This window comes from Oryctolagus cuniculus, chromosome 17, assembly GCF_964237555.1.
Source record: "Oryctolagus cuniculus chromosome 17, mOryCun1.1, whole genome shotgun sequence".
Taxonomy (NCBI): Eukaryota; Metazoa; Chordata; class Mammalia; order Lagomorpha; family Leporidae; genus Oryctolagus; species Oryctolagus cuniculus.
The window spans coordinates 44,887,055-44,914,646 of record NC_091448.1 but is presented as its reverse complement, the minus strand read 5'-3'; the positions used below and the strand labels follow the sequence as shown (position 1 = coordinate 44,914,646).

The window sequence follows — 27,592 nt, the reverse complement described above, 5'->3', positions numbered from 1 at the left end:
TCACTCCCCAAATGGCAGCAACTGCCAGGCCAAAGTCAAGAGCTTCATTCGAGTCTCCAACATGAGTGGCAGGGGCCTCAGAACTTGGGCCATCTTCCACTGCTATCTCAGACATATTAGCAAGGCGCTAGGTAGGAAGTGGAGCATACAGGACTTGAACTGTTGCCCATATAAGATATCAGGTTCTCAAGTAGCAGCTTAAATCCCTATGTCACAATGCTGGGCCTAAGATAAACTCTTATTAAAGCTGATAGAAGTAGAGTAAATTCATCACGATTAACACTTTGCAGAAAATTAGATTGACAAGAAATAATGAGAACTGGAATGTCTTCTCCATCAAATATTAGATTACACAACTCAGTACCCTGAGAAGTATGTAAAATTTTTATGTATCAGTTAAAAATGAATTCTTTAAAGCCCCACAAAACTGTAGCCATCACAAATCACAAGAACAAAATACTAAAAAAAGAAAGACAAACATACCAATAATCTAAGTCCAGAAACAAACTCATGCACAGGTACCTTGGAATTCAACATGCAATGAAAGAAGAAGTAATAAATACTGTTCAGAAAATTAAAAATTTGGAAAAAATTATACTCCTACCACATATCTTACATAAACACTATCACCAAATGCCTAAAACAAATAGCTCAAATCAATGCAGGAAAGACTGATTTGTTTAAAGTAAGTGTTATTGGGAGAAACTAATAGCCACGTGGAAAAAAAATTGACATCATGGGGCTGGCGCTGTGGCTTATCAGGTAAAGCTGCCACTTGCAGTGCCAGCATCCCATATGGGCGCCGGTTCAAGACTCAGCTGCTCCACTTCCAATCCTGCTCTCTGCTTTGGCCTAGGAAAGCAGTAGCAGATGGCCCAAGACCTTGGGCCCCTACACCTGGGTGGGAAGACCCAGTGGAAGCTCCTGGCTTCAGATCAGCGCAGCTCTGGCTCTTTCAGCCAATTGGTGAGTGAAACAGATGATGGAAGATCTCTCTCTCTGCCTCTTCTTCTCTGTGTAACTCTGACTTTCAAATAAACAAATAAATCTTTAAAAAAATTGACATCATTCACAATTACATATGGGTCAATTATATAAATAAAAAAATAGAATTAGGGGCAGGGTTTTAGCCTCACAGTTAAGGCATTTCCTACATCAAGAATGCATAGATTGGGTTTCCAGATCCATTTCCTGACTCTAGCTTTCCAATAGTGCAGACCCTGGCAGGTAGTAGTAACAGGGTTCCTGACACTCACATGAGAGCTCTATTGAATTCCTAGCTCCCAGCTTTGGCCCTGGCCATTGTAGGCATTTGGGCAGTGAACTAATGCATAGGAGCTGTCTCTTAAAAAGAAAAAACAAAAACATATAGGAAATGTAAGTAAATTTCTCTACAATCAGAGAATGACGAAACTTCCCTATGATTTGAACAAACACACACAGTTACCTGACAATATAAAAAATAAAACACAGGAGCCAGCGCTGTGACCAGTGGGTTAAATCACTGCCCACAGTGATGGCATCCTATATGGGTGCTGGTTCGAGTCCTGGCCACTCCACTTCCAATCTCGTTCCCTGCTAATGTGCTTGGGAAAGCAGCAGAGAATGGCCCAGGGGCTTGGACCCCTGTACCCAAGTGGGAGAACTGCATGAAGGTCCTGGCTCCTGGATTCGGCCTGGCTCAGGCTTCACTGATGCAGCTATTTGGGGATTGAACCAGTGGATGAAAGATCTCTCTCAGCCTCTGTCTTTCCCTCTCTCTGTGCAACTCTGCCTTTCGAATAAAATAAATAAATCTTAAAAAAAACCAGGAGGACAAAGCACAGAAAAAAGATACCAAAACAAAAAGCAAATGGTACTGTTTATATAAGTTTTGAGACTGTTAAAAAACGTTAAGATCCCTAGTATACAGCTTTGAATAGTAGATAAGAAAATATATAATTTCTGGAAGAAGAAAGCAAGAAAAGTGCAGAAACATAAAAATGGCAAATATCTACAAATCATATGAAAATATGCCCAACATCACTGGAAAAGAAATACCAATCAAAATTGTATTATGATTTTATTTTTCACCTATCAGAATAGCAAAAACACACCATACACTGATGGTAGGGTGGAAGAGAAATATATACTCTTATTAGAAGCAGTACTGCAAGGGTACAAACTTTACTAAGAAAACCTAGCAAATTCATATATTAATTTATCACTGTACTTTATTTTTTTTTGACAGGCAGAGTGGACAGTGAGAGAGAGAGACAGAGAGAAAGGTCTTCCTTTGCCGTTGGTTCACCCTCCAATGGCCGCTGCGGCTGGCGCGCTGCGGCCGGCACACCGCGCTGATCCACAGCCAGGAGCCAGGTGGTTCTCCTGGTCTCCCATGTGGGCGCAGGGCCCAAGCACTTGGGCCATCCTCCACTGCACTCCCAGGCCACAGCAGAGAGCTGAACTGGAAGAGGAGCGACCGGGACAGAATCCGGCGCCCCGACCGGGACTAGAACCCTGTGTGCCAACGCCGCAGGTGGAGGATTAGCCTATTGAGCTGCGGCGCTGGCCATCACTGTACTTTAAAAAATCCATACCAAGGTAGACATTGGGCACAGCAGTTAAGGTGTCACTCAGGATGCCCACATCCCATATGAGTGCTGGGGTTCACATCCAACCTTTACTCTAGATTCTAGCTTTCTACTAAGGTACACCCTAGGAGGAAACAAGAGGTGGCCTAAGTATTTGGGTCTCTGTCACCCACATGTGAGATCCAGAGCAAGTTCTTGCCTCTTGGTTTCTACCTGACCCAATTCTGATTGTTGCAGGCAACTAGAGAGGGAACAAGAAGATGGGAGATCTCTGTATCTAGGCCTTCCAAATAAATCAAATTTTTTTTTAAAAAGGATACTTATTCAAAATCTAAGAAATAATGTATCAGTGATGGAACACTTTTTGTATAATAGCAAAAGATTACAAACAAGTTAAAGGTCTACCATGTGAGGACTGCTCAAGTATTCATTAATACCAAGCACTGGCAAGCTTTTTCTGTGAAAGCCTAGTTAACAGATATGTTAGCCTTTGTGTGCTATAAAACGGAGGATATTATACACATATTTATATGAAAACAATTTTACTTAAAATTTTATTGAGAAAAATCTAAAATAGAATATAAATTTGGTACTTCTTTTGGTAATAAAATTGTTCTACTAGTAAGAACAATAAAAAATCTCTATTATAGAAGTATCCTTTTATAAAAATATTTATTTGAAAGGCAGAAAGAGAGAGAGAGAGAGAAAGATATCTTCCATCTGCTGGCTCAGTCCATAAATGGCTGCAAACAGCTGGAGTTGGGCCAACCTGAAACTAGGAATCATGAGCTTCTTCCAGGTCTCCCATGTGGGTGCAGGGGCCCAAGCACTTGTGCCATCTTCTGCTGCTTTCCCAGGTGCATTAGCAGAGAAGCGGATTGGAAGCAGAGCCGCCAGGATTGAACCCATGCTTTATGAGAATATTCAGCTTAATAGGTTAAAAGTAAGGATATTCTCATCAAAAATTCTTCCATTCATGTATTAATGTTGATCTGTCCTAGCATTTTATTTCCTTCATCTTTGAAAAAATTTTTTTAAAGATTTATTTATTTGAAAGGAAGAGTTAGAGATAGAGATAGAGATAGAGAGAGAGAGAGAGAGAGAGAGAGAGAGAGAGAAAGAATATCTTTCATCTGTTGGTTAGCTCCCCAAATGTCCACAACAGCTGAAGCTGGGCTAGTTCAAGGCCAGAAGCCAGGTGCTTCATCGGGGTCTGTCATCTCTGCTGTTTTCCCAGGCACATTAACAGGGTAGAGCAGCCAGAACTCAAACTGATGCCAGCCCACAGAAAACATTTTCTTACACAAAAACATGTACTGCTGAATACTGATATAAATCCATGAACATGGACTGTTTTGTATTTTCTTGAGAGATAGGCGGATAGAAAGACTGGGAGCTCTCATTTGATGGTTCACTTCTCCAAATGTTCAAAATGGCTAGGACAGGATCAGGTTGAACTCAAAATAGGTTTCTATGTGGGAAGCAAGAACCAATCACTTGGGATATTACCAACTGCCTCCCAGAGTCTGCACTAGTAGAAGGCTAGAATCAGGAGCCAGAGCCAGAATTCAAATCCATGAACCAGATCTGATTCGGGGTGTGGGCATCAACCTCTAGGACAAGCATGCATTACAAATATTTAGTTCTAACTGAGCATATTTATCACTAAAAGGTGCTCATAGAATTCCATTTAAATTTTCTCTTAACAATCACTTCCAATTCAAAATTAAGTGGAAGCTCCTCAACTGCACAAGGTTTTTGTTTCTTTGTTTTGGTTTTTTATTCATCCTTCTTTCCCCATTGTTGACCTTTGTTGCCCTTGTTGCCTCCTGCCTTTGGGGTGCATGGCCTTCCTGCCACCCACTTTCTCTCCCTCTTTGCTTCTCCCTAATTTGCTTGTGGCTGCTCATAATCAAACACTCCCTGCACGTGGCTCCTGGCCTGCTCTCTGCTTGGTATGGACCCCAACTTAATTTCTGGACTTTTCTTTCTCCCTTAAAGCCCTCACTCTTTTATGCGTTTCTCTCACTAAATAAAAAGCTTAAAAACTTAAAAAAAATACTTTCATTTATTTGAAAGTCAGAGTTAAAGAGAAAGAGAAAGAAACAGAGAGAGCTTCCTTTCATCCACCAGTTCACTCCCCCACATGATAACAAAGGCTAGGGTTGGGAGTCAGGAGTTTCATCTGGGTCTCCACTGGGTGGCAGGGGCCCAAATATTTGAGTCATTTTCTACTGCTTTTCCCAGGCCATTAACAGGTAGCTGGACCAGAAGTGGAACACATAGGGATATGAAACAGCACTCATATGGGATGCTGGCATTACCGGTAGTGGCTTTACTTTTCATGCCACAATACCAGCTTCTGCATAGGAAGATTTAAATAAGAAATTTCCAGTGCATTTGCATCAAAGTCTGGAAAACTGTGATAGAACTACAGTCTGAGCTCAGAAAATACATAAGCTATACCTCTGTATCAGAATGGAGATTTTATTTATTTGAAGCTTTTCAGAGTGTAAAGCATATAAAGCACTTTGATATAACTTGGTATTCAAACAGTTGTTACTATCAAATGATTTTACAACAGACTATCTCACTATAAGCCTTATTTTGCCCAGTAATTTAAATCTGAATATACGAAAAACGTTATCAAGTCTGCAGAAAAATTATTAACAAAAATTATTCGGTGTTCAAGAATATCAGTTTTGGAGCTGGTATTGTGGTATAGCAGGTAAAGTTGCGGAATGCAACATGAGCATCACTTGTAGGCACTGAATCGTGCCCAGGCTGCTCCACTTCCAATCCAGCTCTTGGCCTGGAAAAAGCAAAGAAAGATGGTCCAAATCCTTGGGGCCCTGCACCCACATGGGAGACCTGGAGGAGGCTCCTGGCTTCTTCCTGGCCTAGCTCTGACCATTGCAGCCAACTAGGGAATGAACCAGCAAATGGAAGATCCCTCTCTCTGTAACTCTGACTTACAAATCAATAAATAAATCTTTTTAAAATATAATCAAAATAATTAAATCTTAGTCCTGGTTTCAAATAAAAGACACAATCCAACATCACCACTGCTACATCATCGACCTGCTGTATAGTATGTGGTATGTGGTGGGGCAAGTCAAGATAGTTAGTGGGGCCGGTGCCATGGCACAGTAAGTTAATCCTCCACCTGTGGTGCCAGCATCCCATATGGGCACTGGTTCTAGCCCTGGCTGCCCCTCTTCTAATCCCAGGCTATGGCCTGGGAAAGCAGCAGAAGATGGCCCAAGTACTTGGGCCCCACCGTCTGCGTGGGAGACCTGTAAGCAGCTCCTGGTTCCTGGCTTCGGATAGACACAACTCCGATCATTGTGGCCATTTGTAGAGTGAACCAGCGGATGAAAGACCTTTCTCTTTGTCTCTCCCTCTCACTCTACCTCTCAAATAAATACATAAAATTAAAAAAAAAAAAAAGATAGTTAGCTTCTATAACCATAAAAATTCATGGTTGTGAAAGAGGTTAACCTAACTCCACGAGTTAGGTTCACCACTAAAGCTGCTGGTTCAATAACACAGTACTTTTTCACAAAGTACTGCTAATAATTATATTAAATAACAATGAGTAACACCTACATTTTAAAATAAGCTGCACTTTGATAGGCTTTATATAAATTTAACCAACCAAGTCTTTTCCAGCTTAATGTATATTTTCACCACCATCAATTGTAACACAGCATACTGTATGTCAGGTGATACTGAATTAAGCTTGTTTAATTCTTTAAAAATATTCTCATTTAAAGTTGGTATTTACAGATTATTCACAGAAGCAAGACTTTAGGTACATGGCATAGACTCCCTAAATAAACAAGCAAATAGTATAAGCAACTTGTTAATTCATCAAGAGCCAAGGAAGATCACTGCAAATTGTTTATGTTTGTTTTTCAATTGACTACTGATGCTGTTCCCAAGGACCTCGACTTTTTGAACAATTATTCTCAATTAAAGATAAATTGTCTTAAATTTATTTTTTGTAGATACATTTCTTCCATCACTGTATTCAAATATGATCTAATTTACTCAATGTCAGCAAATTACTTTCTTTGCTGGGCTAACATGCAAGTAACTCAGAAATTTATTTTAGTGGGGCCTTCATTTTCATATTTCAGCTTAGTGAAGAAATTCTTATGTGTGCTTCCTCTGGGTCTCCTAGGTAGTTACAGGGGACCAAGCACATAGGCCATTCTCTGCTGCTTTCCAGGTGCATTAGCAGGGAGCTGGACTGAAAGTAGAGCAGCCAGGAATCGAACTGGTACCCAAATGGGATGCCAGCGCCACAGGGCTTAACCTGCTACACCATAGTGCCGGCCCTGAAATAACCCACTTTAAATTTTCTAACTTTTCTGACCATTCCTTTCCTGTCAGTTGAGAATACCTTGACATTCCAGAGTTTAGTCTGGAAACATCAATGTATATTATATTCTTTAAGCATAAGCTAGTGTCACTGTATAATAAGTGTAATACCTTTGTCATCCCATTCAATAATAAAATGACCTATATTCTACTGTACTTTAAAAGCCTGACATTAGTAATTCACTTTATTAATTTTGACATGATGGACATGCACTGGTAATAACAATAAAATGTTACAGTTCAATGACAGGCATTGAGTTGTAAGCATATTACAGCAATTTGTAATGTGCCAAACAGCAGTGTAAAAGGATGAAATCACACACAAATAGTATCTACTAGAACTACTCAACTCTGTAGCTGTATCACAAAAGTATCCACTGACAAAATAACTTAATGACTCTGGCTGTATTCTAATAAAACTATTTACTGGTACTCAAATTTGAATTTCATGCAACTTTCAGGTGTTACAGATTATTCATCTTGGGACCGGTGCTTTGAGATAGTAGTCTAAGCCTTGGCAGTTCCAGCATCCCATATGGGCACCAATTCCTGTCCTGGCTGCTCCTCTTCAATTCAGCTCTCTGCTTATGGTTTGGGAAAGCAGCAGAATATGGACTGAGTGTTTGGGACGTTGCACCCATGTGGGATACCTGGAAGAAACCCCTGGCTTCTGGCTTTGGAATGGCCCAGCTCTGGCCATTGTGGCCATTTGGGGAGTGAACCAGCAGATGGAAGACCTTTCTGCCTCTCAAATAAATAAATAAATAAAATCTTTTTAAAAAATTATTCATTCTTAAATTTTTCCTACTTTCTAAAAATGTCAAAAAGCATTCTTAGCTGGAGGCCATAAGAAAATGGCAGTAATAGCTTACCCTAGCTGTTAAGACACTGGTTAAGGGGCTAGTGCTATGGCACAGTGGTCTAAAACCCCAGCTTGCAGTATCAGCATTCCGTATGGACACTGGTTCAAGTCTTGGAAGCTCCACTTTCAATCCAGCTCCCTATTTATGCGCCTGGGGAAGCAGCAAAGAATGGCCCAAGTCCCTGGGCCCCTGCACCCACGTGGGAGACCCAAAAGAAGCTCCTGGCTCTGGATTGGTTCAGCTAAAGTCGTTGCAGCCATTTGGGGAGTGAATGAGCAGATGGAAGACCTCTCTCTCTGTCATTCCCTCTCTTTCAAATAAATAAAATAAATCTGGAAAAAAAAAAAAAAAGACACTGGTTAAGATGACCGTACCCAGAACAGAGTGTCTGAATTTTGATTTCCAGTTCTGGCTCCTCACTCCAGCTTCCAGGTAGTGCAAACTGTGCGTGGCAAGAGTGATGGCTCAAGTAGTTGGATTCCTAACAAACACATGAGATCTGGACTGAATTTCCAGTTCCCACCATTGCAGGCATTTGAGGAGTAAACTATTAGATTGGAGCTCTCACATGTTCTCTCTCTCTTCTGCCTCTCAGATAGACATATACATACATAAATAGATACATACGTACATACACATATATTAGGCATTAAGGCAAATTTGCCCCTTGGGCCAATTTGGCAAATCCTGACCTATACAATGGAGATTTATGAAGCAGTAAGAAGGAATGAAGATGGGGCAGGCATTGTGGCACAGTGAGTTAAGCCACCTGTTGTGATGTCCACATCCCATGTCAGAGTACCCGCTCAAGTCCTGGCTACACCACTTTTAATCCAGCTCCTAGCTAATATGTTTAGTAAACAGGGGATGACGGTTTAAGTACCTGAGTCCCTGCCACCCACATGGCTGGATGGAGTTCTTGGCTCCTGGATTCAGCCCGGCCCAGTACGAGATGTTGTGGCCATTTGGGGAGGGAATCAGTAGATGGACGATGTATCGCCCCTACCCCTTTCTGTCAGTTCTGCAACTCCACCTTTTAAATACATAAACAAATATATAGAATGAGGAATAATTCTACATATGCTACAGAACAATAGACTACAATTTTATAATAAATAATGCAAAGTACAGAAGAGCATATATAATATGCAGCCTTTTAAGGAGGGCGAATATGAGAAAAGGTATGATAAACAATGAAAGGATAACTAAAAGCCTATTCCAATGGCTAGCTACAGACAAAGAGATAAAGTGGAGAGGATGGGAATTTAAGCAACATTTGTCTCAATGTACCCTGTTTTATAAATTTGAGTTTGATGCTGTAAATGTTTTATGTCATTATAAAATCAGATATGATTCAGAATAAAAAGAAAATTAAGAATTCTTAAGTCAGAGTCAAGTTAAAACAAATTTTACCCTAACTGTGCTTTAAATCAGTGGTTTAACTTCACACAGAAGAATAATTTCAATTTTTCATTTTTTTGTTTTATTTTGGACAGATAGACAGTGAGAGACAGAGAGACAAAGAGAAAGGTCTTCCTTCTGTTGGTTCACTCCCCAAATGGCCGCTACAGCCGGCACTACGCCAATCCAAAGCCAGGAGCCAGGTGCTTCCTCCTGGTCTCCCATGTGGGTGCAGGGGCTCAAACACTTGGGGCATCCTCTACTGCCTTCCTGGGCCACAGCAGAGAGCTGGACTGGAAGAGGAGCAATCGGAACTAGAACCCGGCGCCCATATGGGATGCCAGCACCGCAGGCAGAGGATTAACCGAGTGAGCCATGGCACCGGCCCATAATTTCAATTTTTAACATTGTATTTTGACTACTATGAAGGAGCCCAAGAGCCAAATCACTGCACTTATTTAACTATCATAGCTATCATATTATTAATGATTATATTGGAATTTTTATTCTAAAACTATATTGTCAGATACAACAAGTGAGTAACTGCATTAATGTCAAGAGCAACCAAGATGAAACAAACATAAATACAAAATCAAAGTAAAAACCTTTCAATTCGTGGCCAGCGCTGCAGCTCACTTGGCTAATTGCCTGAGGTGCCAGCACCCCAGGATCTAGTCCCGGTTGGGGCGCCGGATTCTGTCCCGGTTGCTCCGCTTCCAGTCCAGCTCTCTGCTGTGGCCCGGGAAGGCAGTGGAGGATGGCCCAAGTGCTTGGGCCCTGCACCCGCATGGGAGACCAGGAGGAAGCACCTGGCTCCTGGCTTTGGATCGGTGCAGTGCACCGACCATGGCAGCCATTTGAGGGGTGAACCAACGGAAGGAAGACCTTTCTCTCTGTCTCTCTCTCTCTCACTGTCTAACTCTGACTGTCAAAAAATGAAACAAAACAAAAAAAACCTTTCAATTTGTAACTTTAACTTAAGCATCAGCATGAACTAGTGATTTAATCTACACTAAATCAAAACACACACTTAATTCCTAGCTCTACCTAATAAAATAGGCTAGAAACCAATGGATTTGTGGCAATTGTGCAAATTGGTGGCTTTGGGAAAGGAAAAGTGTAGTTAAGTCTGAAAACAGAAAAGGCTGTGGCATGCCAGGTAAAAGCACTGCCTGCAGTGCCTGCATCTCATATGGGTGCCAGTTCGAGTCCCGGCTGCTCCATTTCCCATCCAGCTCTCTGCTATGGCCTAGGAAAGCAGCAGATGATGGCCCAAGTCCTTGGACCCCTGCACTGGTATGGAAGACCCAGAAGAAACTCCTGGCTCTTGGCCGCTGCAGCCATCGGGGGAGTGAACCAGCGGATGGAATACCTTTCTCTCTGATTCTCTGTAACCCTGCATTTCAAATAAATAAATACATAAAAAAAAAAAAAGAGGGGGAATAGCTATAAAAGGGAAAGAAGCTATGAAAGAATACTTCTAAAGCATGCAAAATGAGACTCATAAGCCATCTTAGAAGTTCTCACTGGCAAACAGGCAATCTGGGAATCACACAGAAGTAAAACTAAAATGAAACATCAAACATGCTATAATCTACTAGTATGGACTATTTTAAAGAAAACACATTCTGCTAGCAAATCACTAATTCTATAAACAAAGGAAAGAACTGACATTTATCTTACCATTTTCTGAAAACAAGGGAGAATTTTTTTTTTTTTTTTTTTTTTTTTTTTTGACAGGCAGAGTGGACAGTGAGAGAGAGAGACAGAGAGAAAGGTCTTCCTTTGCCGTTGGTTCACCCTCCAATGGCCGCCGCGCTGAGGCCGGCGCACCGCGCTGATCCGATGGCAGGAGCCAGGAGCCAGGTGCTTTTCCTGGTCTCCCATGGGGTGCAGGGCCCAAGCACCTGGGCCATCCTCCACTGCACTCCCTGGCCACAGCAGAGGGCTGGCCTGGAAGAGGGGCAACCGGGACAGAATCCGGCGCCCCGACCGGGACTAGAACCCGGTGTGCCGGCGCCGCTAGGCGGAGGATTAGCCTAGTGAGCCGCGGCGCCAGCCGAGAATTTTCTTTTGTAAAAATAGTCCAACTAGGGGCTGGCGCTGTGGTGTAGTAGGCTAAGCCTTCACCTGCAGCACTGGCATCTCTTATGGGCACCAGTTCATGTCCTGGCTGCTCCTCTTTGGACCCAGCTCTCTGCTAATGACCTGGGAAAGCGGCAGAAGATGGCCCAAGCACTTGGGCCCCTGCACTAGCATGGGAGACCCAAAGAAGCTCTTGGTTCCTGGTTTCCGACTGGCCTAGCTCCGGCCTTTGCGGCCATTTGGAGAGTGAACCAGCGGATGGAAGACCTTCCTGTCAGTCTATCCCTTTCTCTGTAACTCTACCTCTCAAATAAATAAAATCTTTAAAGGAGAGAGAGAGAGAGACAGAGACATAGTCCAACTAATAAAAGGAAGGAATGACAAAATATTTTTATACCACTAACAAAATAAAATACCAGTTCAATCATTATCCATGGTTACTAATTAATGTCTTTAATTGAAAAGCTTTAAAAGAATACTTGAAAAGCTATGGGAAAAATAATACCTGAACCCACTAATCAATTTCACATCACCAAAAAACTCAAGACACCAAGGGCTTCCCAATGAAATACAAAGGGAGTTACAAAATACTATGTATTCTTGCCGTAATCAAAAGAGAAGAAAAGATCAGTTCTCAAGTTAATCAGGATTCCATATCTAACCACCAGCTTATAGGAAATACAAAGGCTAGAGGAACACATTAACTGACAACTTCAGGATGCAATTAATTAAATCCAAATTATGAAAACGCTGAAGGATAATGTTGGTTCAACAAATTAACTGCAAGGAAAAACAAAGAAGGAGAGCGATAGAGACTTAAACATTTTAAATTAAATGTGAACTTTGTTTGGCATGATGGTTCAAACAAAAACTGTTAAAAGTTGGGAGGAGGAAGATGAAGAAAATTTTTTTGTATCAAACTATGTGGAGATTTTGTATAGTACTAAGATATATAACTAAGAAATTGATACTGAAAGTTTGAGGAGGAATGGGGCAGGTGTTTGGCAAAGCAGTTAGGATTCTCCTTGGGATGCGTACATCCCATATCAGAGTGCCTGGGTTCAAACCCCAGCTTGAGTTTCTGGCTCCTGGCTTTCATCTGTCCCAACCTGGCTACTACAGGCATTTGGGGAGTGAACCAGAGGATGAGAGATCTCTCTCCCTCTCAAATAATAAAAAATAAATAATCTTAACTTGAAAGCCATAAGAAAACTGGCTCTGGGGTGTATCTGGCTGCAAATTTAAAGATAAAATTGTATTATACCTGAAATTTGCTTTAGAATAATCAAGTGGAAAGAATGGAGTAAGGGGGTTATGTTTGCAATAAGATTAACAATTTGTTAATATTTTTCAAAGCTGAGTGGTTTTACAGGGAGAATTTTCTGTTTAGAATTTTCCTGTGGTTAATTCTTAATTAATGGCTTAACAAACTTGCAGAAAATATTCACAGTACACATTTCTAATAAAGGATTTACATCCTGAATATACAAAGAAATAAAAATTCAATAGGACAAATCAATTTTTTTATCGGCAAAATACCTGAACAGATACTTCACTAACCATGATGCAAGAATGGCAAAGAAGCCCAGGAAGATATGCCAAACATTGTGAATCATCAGGGAAATGCAAATTAAACCCTCATCAAATACCACTACATGTGTTCTTTTTTTTTTTTAATTTTTTAAATTTTATTTATTTTTTTGACAGGCAGAGTGGACAGTGAGAGAGACAGAGAGAAAGGTCTTCCTTCCGTTGGTTCACCCCACAGTGGCCACTGCGGCTGGCGCACTGCGCTGATCCGAAGCCAGGAGCCAGGTGCTTCTCCTGGTCTCCCATGTGGGTGCAGGGCCCAAGGACTTGGGTCATCCTCCACTGTACTCCCTGGCCACAGCAGAGCTGAACAGGAAGAGGAGTGACCGGGACAGAATCTGGCGCCCCAACCGGAACTAGAACCCGGTGTCCCAGTGCCGCAGGTGTAGGATTAGCCTATTGAGCCGGGCGCTGGCCTACATGTGTTCTAATGACTAATTAAAAAGTGTACTGGTGAAGATGTGGAGGAATAAGAACTCATAACGTTGTTAGGAGTGTCAAACAGTGTAATACAATCATTTTGGAAAACTGTTTAACAGATGCTTATTAAGCTAAATAAATATTTACCACATGATAATGTATAGTTCCATAACTAGTTATCATTAACTCAAAAGAACTGAAAACATAGACACACAAAAAAACACTTATACACAGCAGCTTTACTTCTAATAATTCAAAATAAGAGGCAAGTGTTTGGCCCAGGAGTTTAAGTTGCCTCTTGCAACAGCCATATTTCATATCAGCGTGCCTAGGTTCAAGTTGTAGCTCTGCCCTACATTCTTTCTTCCTGCTGATACACATCCTGGGAGGCAACAGGTGATGGCTCCAAAGTTGTTGTGTCCCTGCCATCCACATGGTACCTTAGGATTGAGTTCCCTGTTCTTGGCTTGTGGTAGGTGTTTGAGGAATGAACCAGCAGATGGGAGATCTGTCTTTCTGTCTGACTTTGCCTTTCAAATAATTTTTTAAATGCTTCAAACTGTAAACAATAGAAATGTCTATAAAAAATGAACATATAAGAAAATTATGGTACACTCATACAAGGAAATATTCATAACACTAAAAAGGAATAAGCTAATGATATTTGCAGCTTTCATTTTAGGATTCTAAAAAGACAAAGCATATTAAACCAAAAGTAAATATAAGGGAGGGAATAATAAGAACAGAATAGAAATCGATGATATAGAAAACAAAAGGCCAACAGATAAAAAACCAGAAATACCAAAAGCTGATTCTTTAGGGAAGGGTTATCAGTAGGGCCACTAGTCAAACAACCAAGAAAAAGATGAGACAAACATGCCCATTAACAGAAATGAAAGAGAATAACATTATTGACCCTACAAACATTAAAAGGATGAAAAAATACAATGACAATGAAAATCTCAAGGGTCATACTTTTTCTTTAAGTCTGTTTATTTATACTTGAAAGACTGACATAGGAGAGAGATCTTCCGTCCATTGGTTCACTCCCTAAATGCCCACAATAGCCAGGGCTGCGCCAGGCTGAAACAAGGACCTAGAACTCCATTAGTGTCTTCCATGTGGGTGGAAAGCTGTCATCTGCTGCCTCCAAGGGTGCACATTAGCAGAAAACTGTATTGGAAACAGAAGCAAGCCTCAATCCCAGGGACTTAAGATTTGGGATGCACACATCCAAAGAAGCAGCTTAAGCCACTATCCCACAGCAAATGCCCTCTCTAAGATTATACATTTGACAAGAGATGAAATGCACAAATTATCTGACAGATGAACTACCAAAACCCAGTCAAGAAGAAACAGACAACCTGAATAGTCATATGTATATTTAAAAAAAAAAAGTCAAATGTATGGTTTAAAATATTCCCTAATAGAAAACTCTAGGTTTACACACTAAAGCAAAATGCATACCAATTCAGTGCCCGCGCTGTGGCATAGCAGGTAAAAGCTGACATCTGCAGCACTAGTAACACATATGGGCACCGGTTTAAGTCCTGGCTGCTCCACTTCCAATCCAGTTCCCTGCTAATGCTCCTGGGAAAGCAGTGGAAGATGGCCCAAGTGCTTGGTCCCTGTACCTACATGGGAGACCCAAAAAAAACTCTTGGCTCCTGGCTTCAGCTCTGGCCGATGTGGCCATTTGGGGAGTGAACCAGCAGATGGAAGATATCTCTGTCTCTCCCATACTCACTTGCTCTCTAACTGTGCCTTTCAAATAAACAAATAAATCTTTAAAATAATAATACCAATTTAATATCAACTCTTCAAACTTAGAAGAGGAAACCCCTCCCAATTCATCTGATAAAGCTGTAATGACTCTGATACAAAAACCAGATGAGAATATTACAAAAGAATTAGTATTTCAGACCAATATTCCTCATGAACATAAATGCAGAAGTCTTAGTGGTTACCAGACGCTGAGAAGGGTAGAGTAAAAGAGAGAGAGAGAAAAATGTTAATAGGTACAGGGATGCTGCTAGATACAAAGAATAACCTTTTTGTGTTTTTTTTAAAGTTTCATTTACTTATTTGAAAGGTAGGTATCTTCCATCTATTGGGTCATTCTCCAAATGAACACTCCAGCCGGAGCTGAAGCCAGGAGCCAGGAACTCCATCTGACTGTCCCATGTGGGTAGCAGGACCTCCAGTACACCTAATGCTTCCCAGGTCCAACTGAAGAAGCAGAGCAGCTGGAACTCAAGACGGCATCCCAGGACTCAAGACATGGGACATATACCAAGAGGTGACTTAACCCCTGTGCTATAATGTAATAGCTTCTTTTTAAAACTTTTATTTTATTTATTTTCACTTATTTGAAAGACAGGGAGACAGAGACAGAGAGCTCTTCCATCTGTTGTCTCAATCCCTAAATGTCAGCAACAGGCAGGACTAAGACAGGCTTAACCCAGAGGCAGGAGATCAATCAAGGTTTCAAACATGAATGGCAGAGATCTAAATACTTAAGCCATTACCTGTTGTCTCCCAGGTGTGTATTAGCAAGAAGACATTCAGAAGCACACCCTAAACTCCAACCCACACACTCTGATAAAGTACACAAGCATTCCAAGGGGCATATTAACCACTGCGCCAAACATCTACCTCAGGAGAAATTCTAACAGCACAGTTGGATAACTTTGGTTAACAGCGATTATGTATTTCAAAATGGCTAATAGAGAGGATTTTGAAGGCGTGATAATAGCACACTATATATCTGTATTGAAGTAGCACCCATAAATATGCATGTCAATTTTTTTAAAAATTTCAAAAAAAAGCAAAAATTCAGTGCATCAAATCTAACAACATACAAAAATGATGTGACATCACAACCAAGTTGGATTTATCCCCAAAATTCTAGGCTGGTTCAACATTAGAGGATCATTCTAACTCTCCATTCAAAACAAATTAAAAAAAAAAAAAAAAAAAGATCATTTCAACAGAAGTGACAAATCAATCTTACAAACACCAATGCTCATTCATGATTAAAAACTCAAGAAACAGGTGTAGGAGGTTAAGCCTCTGCTGCAATGCCAGCATCCCATATGGGTGCCAGTGCAAGACCTGGCTGCTCTACTTCCAATATAGCTCTCTGCTAATATGCCTGGGAAAGTGGTGGAAGATGGCCCAAGGGCCTGGGCCCCTGTACCCACATGGAACAACCAGAAGAGGCTCCAGAAGCAATTACTATTTGAGAATAGTGGTTAACTTAGGGAAAAGGAAAGAGTTGTAATTGGGGTGAGACACACATAAAAAATTCTGGAGTGGCTAGCTGGTCAAGTTCTATTTCTTGCCCTAAGTAGTAGTTATAAGAGTAGTTGTAAAACTGTATGGTTCTGCATGCATTCCTATGGACTTACTTCTAAGGGTACAGCTCAAAGCTTGCCATGGGACACCAAATCCCATTAAGCTGGGTAGTAATAATGCCATCGTAAGTGTTAAAGTTATCATTTTGTGTTAAACTGATCATATAGATAGAAATAAGTGTTAAAGGGACAAAATAAATAAGATTGAGTGTCTGGCAATAACAATAGAATTAAAAAGGAGAGAATGTTCCAATATGGGAAACAGTTCACATAGCAGACTCATAGAATGAGCACTCTGACCTCAGAATCAGCCCTTAAGGCTTCCTAGTCTGGCTGAAAAGCGCATGAGAGTGTTTCAGGCATGGAAAGGCAAGATTTTGTGATTAAAAAAAAAAATGTCGAGCCGGCGCCGTGGCTCAATAGGCTAATCCTCCACCTTGCGGCGCCGGCACACCGGGTTCTAGTCCCGGTTGGGGCGCCGGATTCTGTCCCGGTTGCCCCTCTTCCAGGCCAGCTCTCTGCTATGGCCAGGGAGTGCAGTGGAGGATGGCCCAGGTGCTTGGGCCCTGCACCCCAGGGGAGACCAGGAAAAGCACCTGGCTCCTGGCTCCTGCCAGGATCAGCGCGGTGCGCCGGCTGCAGCGGCGGCCATTGGAGGGTGAACCAGCGGCAAAGGAAGACCTTTCTCTCTCTCACTGTCCACTCTGCCTGTCAAAAAAAAAAAAAAAAAAAAAAAAAAGTCTTACATGAACAATCTCTGTGAGTGTGACCTTGTGGAAAGAAGGTGCCATCAAAGAAAGATGTACTTTTCTCTGAAGGGAGGAGAGAACCTCCACTTCGTTTATGGCTTTGCCTAGATATTGACAGAGACTGTAGACTCAAAAGCCTTCCATAGCCTTGGCAGCTCATGTCAAGAGCCTCAGGTGATCACTAGCGTCATACATAAGAGTGTTAATTGCTAAATTAACAAGAGTCACTGTGCACTTACTCCCCATGCAGGACCTCTGTCCTCAATGAATTGTACTATGAGAATTAACTCTAAAACTTGTTTTCAAATAGTTCTTTATATTTTGTGTGTGTGTGCAAACTGTTGAAATCTTTACCTAGTATAAAGTTGGTCTTATGTGTATAAAGTTAATTGAAAATGAATCTTAATGGAGAATGGGACTGGGAATGGGAGAGGGAGGAGGAAGTAGGAAGGGAGTGGAGGTGGGAGGGGGTATGGTGGGAAGAATCACTAAATTCCTAAAGTTGTACTTATAAAATTTGTACTCATTAAATAAAAGGTTTCTAAAAAACAAAGAGTAGCTGATTTATAATAGTTTATCAAGCTATATATTTTAGTTATGCTTTATTTTTATAATAAAAAATTAAAATTTTTAAAACTGTATATGCAGAGTGCTGGTTCAAGTCCCAGCTGCTGTGCTTCAGATCTAGCTCCCCATTAATGAATCTGGGAAGGCAGTGGAAAAGTACTTGGGCCCCTGCCACCCAGGTGGGAGATCCAGATGGAATTTTGGGCTTCCGGCTTTAGCCTGGCTCAGCCCTAGCTGATACAGTCATTTGAGGAGCTTACCAACGGAGCAGCTTACCAACGGATGGAAGCTCTCTCTTTTTGCCTCTCCCTCCCTTATCTTTTCCTCTCTCTCCTTCTCTTCAGTGTTAATTCTGCCTTTCAAACATTTTCAAATAATTAAATCATTAAAAGAAATTGTATATGCAATATAGCATCAATTACATACAAACTTCAGAGAAAAGAGGGCAGTATTCCAAAATATTATTATTTTTAGATATTTATGGACAATATTATGAATATTCTAAAGTCTATATTTTATGTTCCAAATTATTTTTTAAAGATTTATTTATTCATTTGAAAGTCAGAGTTACAAAGAGATAGAAGGAGAGGCAGAGAGAGAGAGAGAGAGAGAGAGACAGAGGGAGGTCTTTCATCCGCTGGTTCACTCTCCAACTGGCCACAACAACCGGAGCTGCACCAATCTGAAGCTAGGAGCCAGGAGCCGAGAGCTTCTTCCGGGTCTCCCACACGGGTGCAGGGGCCCAAGGACTTGGGCCATCTTGCACTGCTTTCCCAGGCCATAGCAGAGAGCTGGAACAGAAGTGGAGCAGCTGGTTCTTGAACCAGTGCCGACGTAGAATGCTGGCACTGCAGGCGGAGCTTTACCCACTACACCACAGCACTGGTCCCCCAAATTTTAAACAATAATCATATGCTCAATTTCTTTAATCAGGAAAAAAGAGGAAAAAAAATCCAACATTTATTCATCTTCTTTGGACTGTTAAAGATCAAAAACTGAAAATAAAATGTATAAAAATATGAGAGGGCAAATGTGGTGCAGCAGGTTAAATCGCCATCTGCTATGCCCATATCCCATACTTGGAGTGCCTGATTCAAGTCCTCGCTATACCATGCTTCCTAGGTAGCTTCTGCAAACACACTTGGGAAGCAGCACATGATAGCCCAAGTACTTGGGTTCCTACTGCCCACATGGGAAACTGGGACAGACTTCCAGGCTCCTGGCATTGGCCTGGCCTTGCCCAAGCTGATTTAGGGAGTGAATCAGCAAATGAAAGAGATCTGTCTCCATGTCTCTCCCTATCTCTGTCACTCTGCCTTTCTTTTTTAAAAAAAATGACAACTCCAAAAACATTAATACCCATTTATATCACACTGTTATGCTAGACTTAATAATATGTAGTAATTCATAACTGCTTCTTTTCTATACACAAATTTCCAAACATGATTTATTATATAAGTTGGTAACATCCTGGTTGCTCTGCACTTATTCAGAATACTGCTACAACAGGGTCATTAATATAAAATGACAAAGATCTTGTCCACTTTTAAATCACTGTCATGAAAAACTACAGGAAAAGAAACAGCAGAAAGAAGCTTTCACAGCAGCCCTAACAACAAACTTCATAATTCTTCTAGTCTCCTGAACATACACACATGATATCCAAAGTACAGAACATTAGTTGATAAACTATGTATCAGGCTGAAAAGTATAACTGCTTATCAATACTGTGAGACTACAGATAGAATCTTCTTTTAGAAAGGGCTATCACAGCCAGCATTTGGCATAGCGGGCAAAGCTACCACCTGTACTGCCAGCATGGGTGCTGGTTCCAGTCCTGTATGCTCCACTTCTGATCCAGCTCCCTGCCAACGTGCCTGAGAAAACAGTGGAAGATGGCCCAACTGGTTAGGACCCTGCACCCACATGGAAAACCTGGAAGAAGCTCCTGGCTTTGGCCTGGGCCAGCCTGACCATTGTAGCCAAGGGAATAACTCTCTCTGTAACTCTGCTTTTCAAATAAATAAATAAAATCTTAAAAATAAAAAAATAAAAAAATAAAAAAACTTGGCCAAGGACTAGGAAACCACCATAAACTGGCAATAGTTTATCTTCACTAAAGAAATATGCCTTGGGGCCAGTGCTGTGGCATAGTGGGTAAAGCCACTGCTTACGGAGCTGGCATCCCACATCCAGTCCTGGCTGCTCCACTTCCAATCCAGCTCCCTGTTAATGTGCCTGGGAATGCCTTGGGAGGACAGCCCAAGTCCTTGGGTTTCTGGAACTTCAGGCTTCAGCCTGGCCAAGCCCTGACCATTGGGGCCATCTGGGAAATATACCAGCAGATGGAAGCTCTCTCTCTCTCTCTCTCACTCTCTCTGCCTCTCCTCTATAACTCTTTCATCTTACATCTTGAGGCTAGAGTTGTGGCACAGCAGTTTAAGCCATCACCTCTAATACTAGCATCCCATATGAGCACTGGTTGGAGTCCTGGATGCTCCACTTCTGATCCAGTTCCCTGATAATGCATCTGGGAAAGCAGAGGAAGATGGCTTAAGTGCTTGAGTCCCTGCCACCCACATGGAAGACCCGGATGGAGTTCTAGGCTCCTGGCTTTGGCCTGTCCCAGCCCCAGCTGTTGCAGTCATTTAGGGGAGTGAACCAGTAGATGGAAGATTCTGAGTGTATCCCCCTCTCTCTAAGTCTGCCTTTGAAATAAAAATAAATAAATCTTTAAAGATAAAGAAAAGAAATATGCCTAGAGAAAAATGGTTGCCTTTTGAGGTAAAACTCAAAGCTTCACCATACAGAAAGACAACAAATACACTACTGATCCTTGGTTGTAGGCTTTTCTTTTTTTTTTTTCTCTCTCTTTATGCCAGGTGCAGGGAAGAGTGTAATTTGCTCAGCTGTTATTAAATCTGAAAATGACAAATTAGGTGCCAGTGTTATGGCATAGCAGTCAAAGCTGCTGCTTGGGACACCAGAATCCCATCCAGGCGCCGGCTGTGTCCCAGCTGCTCTACCTCTGATCCAGCTCCCTGCTAATGGTCTGGGAAAAGCAGCAAAAGATGGCCCAAATACTTGGACCCCTGCCATCCACATGGGAGACCAGGAGAAAGCTCCTGGCTCCTGCTTTTGGTCTGGCCCAGCTTGAGCTATTGTGCCCACTTGGAGAGTAAATTAGGGGATAGAAGATCTCTCTCTTTTTCTTTCTCTCTCTCTCTCTATAATTCCTCTGCCTTTCAAATAAATTAATCCTTAAATAAAAAATCATAAATCAAATCGTGTAATAGGAAATTTTACTTCAACAAACTGCTGAGGTGTTTTATAACACACACGAAATCAACTTTATCTCTTCACATTCAACAGCACAAATGCAGCTTGGTTTAATATATTGTGGGCATTTAGGGAAAGAAACAACAGATGGAAGATCAATCTCTCTCTGTCACTCTGCCTTTCAAATAAATGAAATAAATCTTTAAAAAAAATTTTTTTTTTGCTTTAGATGCCTGCATCCCATATTAGAGGCTCTAGGTTGGCATACAATTCAGCTCTAATTCCAGCTTCCTGTTAATATGGACCATAGGAGGCAGCAGGTGATGGCTCAAGTAGTTGGGTACTTTCTACTCACAAGGGAGACCCAGACAGTACCCAGCTCATGGCTTTGGCGTGGTCCAGGCTCTACTGTTGGAGGCACTTGGGGAATGAACTTACAGACGGAAGACCTCTCTGTGTGTCTTTCTGTCTGTCTGTCTGTCTGTCTCTGTCTCTCTCTCTCTCTCTCTCTATATATATATATATATACACATATCTTTCAAATAAATAAAATTTAATTTTAAAAAAGCACAGTAATTGTCACAAAACTGTACTTTTAAAAAAATCAACAAACAACCAGAGTAAACAGGAAACAAAGAAAATATAATTAACTCTTAAGTCCAGAAAAAGACCACAGAAAAGCACAAGAAACATTAAACAACAGGACAAATCTTAAGTATATCTTCATGACAATAAATGAATAGAGAAGTTAAAAATCTTCATATGGGGTAAAAAAGTCAAATTCATCTATATAAGAGATACACTCAAAATAAATGAAACAAGAAACTGGAATATCAGTGGCCATGTTTAGTGGAAAAAATTAAGTTGCAGGATAACATATAAACTACAGTATGCTCTCATTTGTGTGTGTGCATGCCACCATCTACTACCTCCCACGGTGCACATTAGCAGGAAGTTGAAATCAGAAGTGGAGCCAAATCTGAAATCAAGCACTCTAAAGGGGATGTAGATATCCTAAGGACTTTTTAGCCAAATGCTCATCTGTGCCCAATATACTTCTACCCCCTCTGTTTAGAAGTTGTGTGACATTTGACAAGTCAGCTAATAAATACCTTAGTTTCATGAGCTATAAAAAAGCACCACTGGGGCCAGCATTGCCACTGCCTGCTATGGGATGCCATATGGGATACTGGCTGAAGTCTTGGCTGTTCCACTTCCTATCCAGCTCCCTGCTAATGCACCTGGGAAAGCAGTGGAAGATGGTCCAAGTCCTTAGACCTCTGCACCTATGTGGGAGACCTGGAAGAAGCTTCCAGCTCCAGCCTGGCCCAGCCCTAGCCATTTTGGCCATTTGGGGAATTAATCAGCTGATGAAAGATTGTCTCTCTCTCTCTCTCTCTCTCTCTCTCTAATTCCACCTTTGTAACTCTGAGACCTTTCAAATAACTAATTTTTTCCTTGTTGAAAAATATATGATTTATTTTAGTCTAAGAGAAGTAACAAGTATAAAGGAAGTGCATTCTAGAGAGGAAAAAGAAGCTCAGGTCATAAAATATAAAAGTAACAAAATTTACTTTCCATTAATAAGGGCAATAGAACTCTCAACTTAGCAGACATTAGTGCTTCCTACACAAGCAAAGTACCGTTGGGGGGGGAAGCCATTGTAACCCATGAGTCATACTTTGGAAATTTATATTCATTAAATAAAAGATAAAAAAAAATTAAAAAAAAAAAAACAAGCAAAGTACCATGAAACTAGGCACTATGAATTGGTTTCAAGACACAGCATTTCTGACAAACTGTGACGTTAGTCCAATTTGCAGCCCACATGAGCTTGAGCTGAGAAAGAAAGAACAAAAAGCAAAAAAGAAACCAGAAAGACAGTGTTCCAAGGTTTCTTAAAGTTCTATTTTTTTAAATATATTTATTTATTTATTTGAGAGGAAGAGTTACAGACAGACAAAGGGAGATCACTCCTCAAATGGCTGCAACAGCCAGAGCTGGGCTCAGATACAAACCCAGGAGCTTCTTCTGGGTCTCTTACATGGGTGCAGGAACCCTTGGGCCATCTTCCATTGCTTTCCCAGGCCATAGCTGAGAGCTGGATTGGAAAAGGAACAGCCAGGACGCTATCTGGTGCTCAAATGGGATGCCGGCACAGCAGGCAGAGGCTTAACACCTAATAGGCCACAGCGTAGGCCCACAAGGCTCTATTTTATAAAATGATAAAAAAAAAAAATTTACTTCCAAAACATACAAAGCTCTATTTAACAAAGAAATCTTTTAAAAAAAGAAAGAAAGAAAACACCTTCCTTAGCCAATCATACTTAAGCACTGTGCAGTCCCACACAGGAGCTATAGCACCCTCCTAAAGGTATGACACAAGGGTTTCTAAACAATGCCTTCTGCTCCTTGGAAATTAACCTTGCTTTAGATTAGGTCCCAACTACCTCTGGGTGCCCACTAGGTGCAAGGCCTAGGCTCTATGTCATTGAACCAGCTTGTTCTGAACACAACTATGATGGCACCAGTGACAGAGTGGGCAGCTGGTTTTATTTATTTGATCCTTTTCTATATAAAGTTTAGGCAAGCAATGCCTCCTGTATGTGGATGGCAGGCAGGGATAAAAGGGCAAAGTAGGCTATGGAAGAACCCCAACTTTTCCTGGAGTAGGTATAAACACAGTTTCGACTGAACTCTCCCCACACAAGATCAAGAAAAACTCCCCTAAAACTAATTTCTAAGGAGGGTCCTCCAAAGGACACCTCCTCACACTTGAGCTGGGGAATACCGGAGCTGCTACAATTAGAAAGACAGAGGACCCCAGGGGGATTGGGATCTGCCCTGTGGATTGTGAAAGGTCTTCCAACAGGTACAGGGGTAGCCCTTCCCCAGCCTGGTGCTCAGCACATATCTCCCCCATGTCAGGCCTAGCGCACTTAGGTATGAACCAAGGCACATGGAAGCCTAGGAAGCCCCAGAACACACTCATCAAAATGAAAGGCACCATGAGGTCCTGATAAGCCATGGTTGCTGCCAGAAATGCCAGCCCCTGGGGCCGGCGCTGTGGCACAGAGGATTAAAGCTCCAGCCTGAAGTGCTGGCATCCCATATGGGCATCGGTTTTAGTCTAGGCTGCTCCACTTCCATTCCAGCTCTCTGCTATAGCTTGGGAAAGCAGTAGAAGATGGCCCAGGTCCTTGGGCCCCTGCACCCACATGGGAGACCAGGAAGAGGCTCCCGGCTTTGAACTGGCTCAGCTCCGCCCATTGCAGGCATTTGGGGAGTGAACCAGTGGATGAAAGACCTCTCTCTCTCTGTCTCTACCTCTCTCTATAACTCTGTCTTTCAAATAAATAAAGATAAATCTTTAAAAATAAATAAATAAATAAAAGAAATGCCAGCCCCTGCCTTACCACCTAACTTTGGTCCCATCACAAAAATAAATCTTAAAAAATAAAGTAAAATAGTACCATATTATTTTTCTTAGAGTTGATCTTAACATTATTATTGCTGAGTAGTGTTCTATTATTGCATGAATATACCATAGCGATTTTTTCTTTTTAAAAATGTATTTGTTTTAAAAATCAGAGTTACAGAGAGGGCAAGACAGAGCTCTACAATCTGCTGGTTCACTCCCCAGATGGCCACATGGCCTGAGTTAGGCCAATCTGAAGCCAGGAGCCAGGAGCTTTTTTCTTTTTTTTTTTTTTAATTTGACAGAGATACAGACAGTGAGAGAGAGAGAGACAGAGAGAAAGGTCTTCCTTCTGTTGGTTCACCCCCCAAATGGCTGCTACAGTCGGTGCTGTGCCAATCCGAAGCCAGGAGCCAGGTGCTTCCTCCTGGTCTCCCATGAGGGTGCAGGGCCCAAGCACTCGGGATCCTCCACTGCCTTCCCGGGCCACAGCAGAGAGCTGGACTGGAAGAGGAGCAACCGGGACTAGAACTCGGTGCCCATATGGGGTGCCGGCGCCTCAAGCGGAGAATTAACCAAGTGAGCCTCGGCACCAGCCCGAGGAGTTTCTTTTGGGTCTCCCACGCTGGTAGAGAGAGCACTTGGGCCATCCTCTACTGCTTTCCCAGGCCATAAGCAGTGGATTCAAGGAGGAGCAACTGGGACATGAAACAGCACCCATATGGAATGCAGATGTTACAGGCTGCAACTTTAATTCTGTGCCACAATGCCAGCCTCACCACAGTGATTTTCTAGAAAATATAAACTATTACTTACTATAGGCAAACTAAGAACATCAAAAAACAAATTCTTAACCATACTATCCTATTTAATGATGAAATACTTAAAATTTATTTTGTGTATTTGAAAAGCAGAACAATGGGGAGGGGAGAGAAAAGAGAGAGAGAGAGAAGACAATCTTCCATCCATGGGCTTACTCCTCAAATGGCCACAATAGCCTGGGCTCGGCCAGGACAAAACCAGAAGCTTAGAAATCCATCTGAGTCTCAAACATGTACTTGGGCCATCTTCTGCTACTTTTCCAGGTACACTGGCAGGGAGCCAGACAGGAAGCAGTACTCCAATATGCAAGGCTAGTGCTGCAGGTGGCAACTTGATCTGCTGTGCCACAATGGGCTAAAGCCCTGGCCTATAGTGCCGGTTCAAGTCCCTGCTGCTCCACTTCCAATCCAGTTTCCTGCTAATGCACCTGGGAAAGCAGCAGAGGATGGCTCAAGTCCTTGGGCCCCTGCACCCACTTGGGAGCCCAGAGGAAGGTCCTGGCTCCTGGCTTCCAATTGGCCCAGCTTCAGCCATTGCGGTCATTTGAGAAATAAACCAGAGGATGGAAGACCTCTCTCTGTGTCTCTGTTTTTCAAATAAATAAATCTTATAAAAATTTAAAAATACATTTTTTCAAAGATTTATTTTTATTTATTTGAAAGGCAGAGTTACAGACAAAGAAAAGAAGAAACAGAAAGAGAGAGCTTCCTCCATTTGCTGGTTCACTCCCCAAATGGCAAAAATGGGCTAAGGCTGGGGCTGGGGCTGGGGCTGGGGCTGGGGCTGGGGCTAGGACAGGCCAAAGCCAGGAGCTTCATCTGGGTCTCTCATGTGGGTATAGGAGCCCAAGCACTTTGACCATCTTCCATTGCTTTCCCAGTCACATTGGCAGGGAGCTAGACTGGAAGTGGACCAGCTCAGACTTGACCCAGCACCCATAGGGATTCTGGCATTGTAGGTAACACTTAATTAGTTAAGCTACAACTACAGCCCCATAAAATATTTATTACAATGAAGGAAGGAGCCTATCATTTAGTATTCAACATTGTTCCAGAGGTCCTAGCTTTGTTATCATATGCCATAACACATAAAGCATTCCTACAAACTAATAACAGAAAACAGGTTCCATTACTAGGCAATTCAAAAAGTAATCAGAAATGACCAACAAACATATAAAAACATGCTAGTAGAGCAGAGATTATAGGAATAGAGATTATTTTTAAATAGAGAAACAGAAAAATCAAAACCAAAAAAAACCTGACAAACCAAACAAGAAAAATAAAGACTCAAATTACTAAAATCAGGAATGAAAGTAGAGATATCATTACCAAAATTACAGAAATAAAGATGATTACACCAAAGTAGTATGGGGTAGCTTTGGGGTGTAGCGGGTAATACTGCTGCCTGAAATGCCGACATCCCACATGGGTACTAGTTCAAGCCCCGGCTGCTCCACTTCCAATCCAGCTCCATGCTAATGGCCTAGGAGAGCCGCAGAGGATGACCCAAGTGCTTGGGCCACTGCACCCATACGAGAGACTAGGAAGAAGCTCCTAGCTCCTGGTTTCAGACTGCCCCACCTTAGACGCTGCACCCATCTGGGGAATGAACCAGCAGATTAAAGATATCTCTGGATCTCCCCCTTTCTCTGTAGTTCTGATTTTGAAATAAATATTTTTAAGGAGTTAAAAAGTACTACTTCTAAAAAAAGAAGTATGAAAAAACCAACAAATTAGATAATCTAGATGAAACAAACTCCTAAATTCATATAACTACCAACACTAAAACAGACTCAGGAAAACAGAAAATCTCAATAAGCCTATAATAAGTAAAGCAACTGATAAATTAAGCAAAATAAGCAAAAACAAAACAAAACAAAAAAAAACCTAGGACCATATGACTTCACTTGCAACTTCTACCAAATATAGAAAATATTAACAAGAAATAATTCTGGCTGGCACCATGGCTCACTTGGCTAATCCTCCGCCTGTGGCGCTGGCACCCTGGGTTCTAGTCTCGGTTGGGGTGTCAGATTCTGTCCTGGTTGCTCCTCTTCCAGTCCAGTTCTCTGCTGTGGCCCTGG

At 41.8% G+C, this 27,592-nt stretch overlaps 1 protein-coding gene across 6 annotated transcripts in view; it reads right to left on the bottom strand.

The window, feature by feature from the left end:
- Positions 1-27,592, bottom strand: part of TAOK1 (TAO kinase 1) — a 176,922-nt gene that overhangs the window by 107,160 nt on the left and 42,170 nt on the right. For 2 of the 6 annotated variants that reach the window (XM_051824587.2, XM_002718911.5), the window contains one exon: positions 8,706-8,855. The exons of the other annotated variants lie outside the window; for them this stretch is intronic. The gene's annotated coding sequence lies outside the window, so the exon portion shown is untranslated. The remainder of the gene's footprint in view (positions 1-8,705; positions 8,856-27,592) is intronic. 6 annotated transcript variants of the gene reach the window in all.